Here is a 10,212-nt window from a genome sequence, read left to right on the forward strand (position 1 = left end):
TGGGCCCATACAGATGATGAGAGCTATGGCACATGAAAATCTCGGAATCGAGCAGCTTTATGGCCCTAAAACCCCAAAAAGTAGAACGGTCGTGGCGAGGCGATGACTATAGTTCAATAGGTCATTTTTATAGGCCCAAAAATATTTTAGGCGATTCGGGATTGGTCGCTCGAATTCATGAAGACGACGTGGACATCAGCATACCAAAATATCAAAATCGTGCTGAATTCCTATTTTATGCCCTAAAATGCCAAAAAAATAAGAAACGATCATATGCAAGGTAATCGGCCATAATTCATTCGGTCGTTTTCTCATGGGTCAACAAAATTTCTGGCGTTTCGGACCGGTCACCCAAATTGATGAAATTGCATGGACATTAGCACACGAAATCTAAAATCATGTTGTGAATTCCTGTTTTATGACCCTAAGGAACAGTCATATCGAGAAAATGGCCTATGGTTTATTAGGTCGTTCCTGATAGATCAGCAAATTTTAGGCGATTCGGAGCCGGTCACACGATATTAATGAAGATGGCGTGAATATGTAGCACACGAAAAATCGGAAATGGTACTGAATTCCCGTTTTAGGGCCCTAAAACACCAAAAAAAAAAAAGAATGGCCATGGAGAAAGCAATGCTATATTTCGTTTCGGTGTTTTCTAATGGGCCCATAAAATTATAGGTGAATCGGGGTTGGTCGCATCGAATTCATGAAGATTGCACATGGACATTTAGCATTGAAATTCAACAATCGCGCTGAATTCTTTTTTTTATGGCCCATAAATGCCAAAAAGATGTAACGATCATAGCGATTCAGATGACTATGGCTTCATTAGCTCGTTTCTGATGGGCCCACAAATTTAGGTGATTCGGTACTGGTCGCTCCGAATTCATGAAGAGGTTATGGGCATTAGCACACCAAATACAAAATCGAGTTGGAATTCCTGTTTTACGGCTCTAAAAATACCAAAAAACGAGAAGAAACGGTCAATTGGTGACGGCTAATAACTATAGTTTATTAGTTATGTTCTGATGGGTCCATAAATTTAGGCATTTATGGTCGGTCTCCCGATTCTATGAAGGATTAGCATGGTACTAGCACATGAAAAATTTGAAATTATGCTGAAGTCCTATTTTATGGGCCCTAAAACGCCAAAAACGAGGAAACGGTCATAGCAAATAATAAATGACAATCGATTCATTAGATCATTTTTGATGACCCACAAAAGTTTTAAGCAATTCGGATGTCGGATCGGCCCGAATTTCATGAAGATCTGTGGGCATTAGCACACGATAAATCAAAATCGTGCTGAATTCCTGTTTTTACAGTCCTAAAACCGCCAAAAAATAGAACGGTCCATGGTGGGCATACTATACTTAGTGAGGTCATTTTATGGTGGGACCCCACAAAATTTTGGGCATTCGGGGACCAGTCGTCCGAATTCATAAAGGTGGCATGGGTATTAGTACATGAAAAAATTGAAATCGTTGAATTCCTGTTTTATGGACCTAAAATACAAAAAAATGAGACCACAATCATAGCGAAGCAAATGACTATGTGTTCCTTAGCTCGTTTTTGATGACCCTACGTAATTTTAGGCGATTCGTGTATCCGTCTTTTCGCACTTAATGAACATGGCGCGGGCATAGCACACCAAAAAATTGGAAATCGTGCTGAATTCTTGTTTTACAGCCCTAAAACGCTAAAAAAATGAGGAATAGTCATTGCGAGGGTAATGACTATGGTTTATTAAGGTCGTTTCTGATGGGCCACAAAAATTTTAGTCATTTTTGGGGCTAATCGTCCGAATTCATTAAGATGACGTGGATATTAGCACACGAAAATCGAAAATCGTTTGAATTTTTGTTTTATGCCTTAAAATGCCAAAAATGAGGAACGGTCACAGCGAAGCAATGGTATGGTTCATAGATCGTTTCTGATGGTCACATAAAATTTTAGGCGTTTCGGGGCCGATAGCCGAATTCATAATAGATGGATGCAGATATTAATTTAGACACAAAAAATCAGAAAATCATGCAAAATTACGTTTGTGGCCCTGAAATGCCAAAAAAAACAAGGAACATCATGGCGAAGTAATGGACTATGGTGCATAAGCTCGTTTCTGCTGGGCCATAAAATTTTAGGTCGTTTTGGAGCTGGTCGCCCAAATTCTTGAACATGGCGTTGACATTAGCACACGAAAAATCGAAAAATCTGTTTGAATTCCTGTTTCATGGCCCTAAAGCGCCAAAAATGAGGAACAATCATGGCAAGCAATGACTATAGTTTTATATTTGGTCATTCGAATGGGCCTACAAAATTTGAGGCGATTTTGGACCGGTCGTCCGAATAATGAAGATGGCGTTGATATTAGCATATGAAAAATTGGAAATCATACTGAAGTTTTGTTTTATGACCCTAACCGCCGAAAAGAGGAACGATCATGGCAAGCCAATGACTATGATTCATTAGGTCGTTTCTGATCGTAAAGAGCTTCAAATCAATACTCTGTATTCTTTAGCCACCAATCTAGCCTTCAATCCTTTAACTTCTCCAACAACTTCTTGTTGATTTTAATATATTCACATGTAGCACTTAAAATCGATGGATACTCGTAAATATTACAAACCGTTCTCACAACAATAGAAACCCAGAAGGAAAACGAAATGATCTTATCTTTGAAAATTTCATAGATACCTGTATAAAACGTTTATAATATTTCTAAAGAAGTCCAATTATCATTAGACAATATATAGTTTAAAAAGAATAAGAATTCAAAAATCCATTTGTCTTGAATTAGCTTTCCCAATGAACGCTTGACGAACGCCGTTTCTTTCTTCTTGGTTGCATTTCAAAAGGAAACTTTGGTGTTTTTTCACCATATTGTATGGCCTAGCTGTGATCAATCTTCATTCACAGAATGGAAATCAAGAAATTAATAGAAAAATGATAGTGTTATTAAAAACATAAAAAAAACTTGTGAAAGATATTCTCTCCCTCTTTAAATTTGGCTCTCTTATTTTTCTCATTGAGGGTTTGATATGACAAGTATCTAATTTTTCCCAAGAAAATTAGTGAGCGTTTGGACATAAGATCGTAAAATTTCAAAAAAAGTGAATTTTTTTTTCAAGTCAAAATGGTATTTAAAATTAGAGTTGTTTTTGGATATGAATATAATTTTGGGTCCCTTTTTTGAATTTTTATGAGTGATTGGAGTGAAAATTTTGAAAAATAGTCTTTTGGAGCTTTTTCAAATTTTCGAAAAATTTCAAATTTCATCTTTAAGGTGCAAATTGAAAATTTTATTGCCAAACACTGATTTTCGGAAAAAAAGTGAACACAATTTCAAAAAAAAGTGAAAAATTTTCATGGCCATGAGAATTTTATATTATTATTATTATTATAGAAATTAACATTAAATTTATTGTACCTATGCTTTCTCTTCTCCAAAAATCGGGCAAGGGTTGCTCTACGAGCCATAGCCAGTGCTGCAAATACAAAATTTAGATTTATTTAAATAATATAAAAATAGATAGTAATGAAATTTAAAATTTAAAAAAAAAAAAAAACCAAGAGCTGCTACCTCCTTTAGCATAATTTGTGGATGCATTTGGTGTTGAAGGCTCAGATTTATTTTCTTCATATTTTCTTTATTTGCCTTTTCTAAAATCTCAGTCATGTGGATGATCGTTGATTTAGAAGCCAAGTCCATTTATTAGTTCAGCCTATTATAATTCAAAAAAATGAGAATATTAAATTGTTATATATTACTAAAGTAACAAATTAAAACAGCTACACGAAAAGAAACAAAAATAAGAAATTCCAAGAACCTTTCTTGTGTGATATCCTGAAAAATATGGACCTCACCCATGTAGAATATGGTCAACGTTGACTCAGGTTTCCTCAAATGGTCAGAATTTTTCCTTGAAAAAAATAATATTTTATATAACAAAAAATAAATCATCACCATACTGTTTCTAAAATAGTATTTTGCTTCTTTTTTTTTTTTTTTTGTAATACAAATTCATACAATTATATTAAGAAATTATGAAAATACCTGGAATCTTTTGTGGTGAGTTTGTAGCTCTTTAGGGGGTGAACTTTTTGAATTACTGGAAACTATTGGGGAGGAGTTGTAATTCTGGAAAATAGAAGAAGAAAAATCTATTAAATTTAGTTTATGAGAATATTATTAATTAATAAATGAAGGAATTAGAAATTCAACAGGAAATTGTGAAGAACCTGAAAAAATCTGTTTCAGCTTGAGTAGCTAAGTTAGCCATAGATGAAAATGGCCACTTCATCCAGAAGCTAATGCCAAGCATAAAGAAGAAGAATAGTTAGTAATTTAGTAATATGAAAATGACAAAGAGAAAAATAGAGTTAGAGTCGCTTTTGTTAGGAAATGTTTTAACCCTCGATATGAAATATTTTTCGATGCAAATTTGGATATAATCGGACGCTAATGTGGGTACCTTAATAAAAGGGCAAAAAAGGGCAGCCCGGTGCACTAAGCTCCAGCTATGCGCAGGGTCCGGGGAAGGCCAGACCACAAGGGTCTATAGCACGCAGTCTTATCCTACATTTATCCAAGAGACTGTTTCCACGACTTGAAAACGTAATGTAATATAGCTTAATGTAATATAGCTTATATGATATTTATTATAACACATTCTGAACATATTATCTTTTTGCCTCTGGAGTCTATTCCCCATCTTTTCTTTTTATTTTTTTTTTGTTTATTTCTCATCCGGGGTCCCGTATATGTATTGAAATTCGATTATATTCGAATTTGCACCATGTAAGGCCCATTTAAGGGGGAGCGCTCTCTAACAGGATTCTTTCCATATCCAAGGCTCGATCCCGAGACCTCTAGTTAAGGATGGAGAAGTCCTATCCATCCCACCACAACCCATGTTGTTGGTCCTTCTTTTCTTCACTTACTCTCAGCCATGTTGATCCATGTTTACTCAATATCAGGGCGGCTCTAACCTTATCAGTAATAAGGCTTGTGCCTTAGGCCCCCAAATTAGGGCCTAATTTTAAAAAAATAATAGATTTTATAGGTATTTAAAAAAAATATATACTTTTAATACAGAAGTAGAGTTCTGCATATAAAAGGAATTTTTTTTTTTTTTTATAAATATATTAATAAAGTAACAATTTGACAATAACAACAGCCCAGTGTACCCCACAAGTGGGGACCGGAAAATAATTCGATTTACTCAAAAAATGGGTAGATGAATAATTTTTCCAACATTTCAATTTGAGTTGATTTGACAATTCTTTTTTACTCTTTTCTATATAGCGCGTAAAATTTTTACTTTCTCTTTTTAATTTGTCCAAGTCAATCTTTCTTCCCCAATCTCTTTATATTTCAGAACTTCCTACATATTTTCTGTCTTTCTCTTCGAATTCTTACTCACCTTCTTTTTTCAAGATTCCACTAGCTCAAGTGTTCAACAGTACTTTTAAGCTTTCACTAGTTCTATAGGCACTAAACTTATAATTATAGGTTTAGTGTGAATTAATCGGAGACCAAAAGGTTTTGTGTGAATTATCTAAACAGTTTAGATTTACTCTGACAACAGACTATTAATTATCACAAACGATGAATTTTACTTAAATTAGCAAAAAGAGAAGTTTCTTGATATAATACCTAAATATAACTACTAACTACAAGAAAAGCTCAATTCAATAAAGATTGTAACAAAGATAGGTCTGCTACTATTACTTAATTAACCCAAAAAACAACTCTTTTTGAATTGGAAAGGAACCAAAAAGAAAAGATTAATCACAAGGAATTAATGAAGTAAAATAAGTAATAAGAACTGAAGAATCAAACTAAAGATATTGTAAATACAAGATTTTTTTTATGAATATCTGAAAATAACAGAAGAAAATTAATAATAAAGGCTAGAGTAAAAGATTCAAGTACTGAAAATCAACTTAATTAACAAAGTTCACTTTCATATATTCTTTTTCAGCCAATTGAATTTACTCTCTTTGAGATCTACTTACAATAATAAACCCTAATAAATCTTGGCTCAAGACGTCCTATTATAATAACCTAAACTGATTTTATTTCTTAGTTTGACCATTTTTCCCAATTAATTACATTATTTCTTACTTCCAAAATCAAATCCAAATCAGTCTACAAAATTTCTTTTTTCAGGAACTCAGAAAGAGTTTTCTTTTTTTATTTCTGTACTGATAAATATATGAGAAAAAATTTGCTTTTTACTTTGGTTTGTTGCTTCGCCATTTCTGATTGAGGTCTGCTGTTGAGTCCATGAAATCTATCTCAATAATACTTGAATCCATTTTTTCACTTTCTCAAAGATTTAGGATTACAAAAATAGAAATCAAGAATTGGATATAAATAAGAAAATATATTCTGATTAAACTCTTAAGAAAGAACCAAAAGAGGAAAGTACGACTATCAGATAAGAATGAGTATAAGTGTCTTGATGAGCTCCATGCAATAAGAGACTACAAATTGATGGAACATTATAAGCAGAAGAAAACAGCGATTAAAATCTATAAATTTAGACAGAAAAAAAAACGTGCTGATTGGTAGCCACAACACAACTTGTGGCTACGTTGAGTACCGCATTGAAGTCCGATTAATTAAGATTTACGGCGGATAAGGCTCATTAAAAGAGGAAGCGTTTTCTTTCAGGAGACGATATTTTTTTAAAAAAATAACGTTGTATAACCGCTCTAAATATAATAACCGATTTTTTTTTTGTTATAAATATACTATGCTACGGTTCTACACTTTGCGGCTACCGAATATAGATAGTTTTGGCCGTAGGGTAAACGTGATCTTTGCCTTATTTTTTTCGTTCCCAAGCTTTAAAATTCGAGACCTCCAATTATGGTGGAGACAGAGGCATATGTAATGTATAAGCTATTGGCTCAACTGAACCCATAGCTTTCGGTCAACCTTATATTTTTGCCTAAAAAATCATTAAATATATACAAATAATAAATTTTGAACACATAAAATTTAAATTCTGAATCCGCCTGTGGGCGAAGATATTGTATCTATCCCACCAAATCCTTAGGTGATGTTTTGTTGATTTTATTTTGTACTTCTTCTTTATCTTTTCTTCTTTTTTTGACGTGTTAATCTAAAATATAAAATGATTGTTTTATTTTGCCGAGTAATGTCGACGCATTGCTTTCATCTTACAGAAATGTTTTAAAACGAGGGTACGTCTCATTCAAATTATAAATGTCTATATATCCATCCCAAAGGTCGCATTTACTATATTGTGATTTTTTTCCTTTTTCTTTTTTATGAAGTAAAAATTACTATAATCACGCGTTAGATAAGGGGAGGATGATTATAAGTTGTATAATTATCTTTTTCGAATATCACTAAACAGTATGGTGATAAGATAAATTTATTTTCGAGATGGATTCGAGTCATGGAAATAGTTCTCCTCGCTAGCAAATGGTACAATCCTACAGCCAAGCATTTAAATGTGTGAATTCAAATTAATCGAATCAGTAAATTTCAAAAGATTTGATATTTAAAAGACAAAGTTCTCTCCTGACATTTAAAAAAAAAAATATAAGATTATTTAGTATTTTTCGCCAAAGTTTTGATTAAATTTTGTAAAAGGTCTTCTTTTCAATGTAAGCTTTTTATTAGTTTATAACATTATTTTGTTGGTCCATTTTTTTATTTAATAGAAAGCGCCAAAATATCCTTAAACTATTTAAAATAGCTCAAAAATACTCTTTATTAATTTTTGGTACAAAAAAAATCTCTGCCGTCTACGTTTAACGAAAGATATTTTAAAGCTATTTCGAATAATTTAAGAGTATTTTTGACCTTTTCCGTTTGTTTAAATATAACTGAAGCGTCAAAGTCGACAATCAAGATATTTAGGTCCTATGTGTACTAAAAGGACGTGGCCCTTTTATAGCCTTATTCAGTATGGTGAGAAACGGCTAGTCTTTTATTCATGCTTATCATATTTTCCTCGGCCTAAGATACCTATTTCGTCTTCCAAATTACGTGAACCTAATTGACTAAAACACAAAATTTAAAAAAGAAATATTTCTTTATTAAAAAAAATATAATTCTAAAATAATCTAAAGACAGTTAAGTTTTATAAATAACTAAAGATAAATTATATTATTTTATTTAATAAGATAAATTCTTTTTTTTTTACAAATAAACTAAAGAAAATAAGTTCACATAAATTAAAATAGAAGGAGTATATTTTAGATAATATCAATTGTAAAAATAATAGTCTCTGAATTTTTATTTGTAACTAGTAATATAAGGTTTGATCCTTTCTTTTTTGAGATATTATTAATAAAAATCACATAAATTCAATCTGAGTGGTTTCTTTAAAAGGTATTTATGCAGATAGCCAATCGAATTTAGTGTTTACTTTTTCCAATTGATATGTATAGAATATACATAAATTGCATACAGTTATATGCATATTGTACATCAGTTATATATATAATATTGGCTATTTTTAATTTTAATGATTGAATGAGTGATTATTTAAATTAATCCTTCTATTTGATTTGATTATATATACTAATTTTTTTGGGTGGTTAATTAAGTAACAGGATCACTATGTACTTAAGTCTTTATGTCATTAAGTTCTTTTAGATTTTATTCATTTTGTTCCCTTTTTGACTTGTGCTGTCTAGTTGTGCACCACCAATTAATGTGTAGTGTGACAGCCGAAATAAACTTATATTAGTGGCCCCTCTTAAGTAAACACGTTAATTTTAAAGAGGTTTCAATTATATAGATGTTTGAATAAACACGTTGTATAAACTTTTCTAATTAGTCCAGTTCCATTACCAAAAATAAATAAATTAACCAGATGAATGAATACAGTCATATTTCTCTATAATAACATCCTTATATAACAACCATTCACTATAAAATCAAAATTTTCTTTAAACCGATTGTTATATGTATACTATAATATATGTTTTTCTATATAAGCACTTCACTATCAACAAAAAAAATATCAAAACAAACGAGACTGTCATAAAAAATATTGGCCGTATATTTATTAAATTTGTCAACTTCTTTGACAAAGGAGAATTCAGGTTCTCCTTATGACAAATTGGTGCTCTGATAACTGAACTATAATGCTGGAAAAATCAAGCATATAACTTAAAGTTGATAGATTCCAACTAATTAATTTAGACTTAAAAGATATATACAGTCAAATATATATTCTCTATAACAGTCACTATCTTCAATAACACTTCATTATAATATTCAAATTAAAACCATTTTTTCCTGTTTATTATAATATATGCTATTATAACATCACTTTGATGTAAATTTACAGCAGAAAAAATATTAAAACAAACGAGACTGTTATAAAAAGATTTTGACTATAATATTTTTTTTTATCATCATTATTATTATGACGATAAAAAACTGAAAATAACTACTCCTATAAGAAAAATAACACATAAATTTTAGAGATCTTTACATAAATAGCCATTGTATTTTTCCTAATAGTTATACATATGTTATATACGAGTACATTTGTATATATTATGTATAAATTATACATATATTATATTTTTATTGACTATTTTAATTTAGAGATTGGTTGAATAATTATTTAGGTTAATTTAAGGTATTTATTCAAATTTCCAATTTTCTGAAAAAGGAAAGGAGAATGTGTGATGACCCAAAAGGTCATCTTGTGTTTTAGAACCCAATTAGGTGTTTCGAGGCCTTCAAAACCTCATTTTATTTCTCCCCGATTTGCGTGCACAGTCCGTGTAACACCCCGTACATTCGGACTAGGTGTGAATATTAAATGGGTATTAATTTGATATTTTAGACATATGAAGTCCCATCGAGATGATTACGGGTAAAATAGTTGTTTCAAAATCAAGATGGAAAGTGAGGTGCATAAGATTTGACAAAATCAACTAAGTTTACAGAAGGGCTATCTTCCAGCAGATTTTAGTGAAAATGTATAAGGAATTTGGGAAAACGCTAAGCATGAAAGTTGTAGGCCTTTGAAATAGCTTTCCAACGATATATTATGGAGCCTGAACGGATCTCTGTGCAAAAAGTTATGCGCGTTTTACAGAATAGTATGCGATATGCGCGCCCGGTAGTGCGCCCATAGCGCGACCGCGCTAATTTTGAGTTAGTGTTACTGCCGTTTAGCGCGATCAGTAGCGCGGGCAGGTCTC

General features: G+C 31.6%; 1 long non-coding RNA gene and 1 pseudogene across 1 annotated transcript; both read right to left on the reverse strand.

The window, feature by feature from the left end:
• Positions 2,767-3,712, reverse strand: LOC109239148 (annotated as a pseudogene).
• On the reverse strand, positions 3,880-4,179 carry LOC109231469. The gene is made up of 2 exons (XR_002068811.1): positions 4,058-4,179; positions 3,880-3,923 (listed from the first exon to the last, which is right to left on the reverse strand). It is a non-coding gene; the product is annotated as an uncharacterized LOC109231469 (long non-coding RNA).

The sequence above is a fragment of the Nicotiana attenuata genome, chromosome 1 (genome assembly GCF_001879085.1).
Source record: "Nicotiana attenuata strain UT chromosome 1, NIATTr2, whole genome shotgun sequence".
NCBI classification, from domain to species: Eukaryota; Viridiplantae; Streptophyta; class Magnoliopsida; order Solanales; family Solanaceae; genus Nicotiana; species Nicotiana attenuata.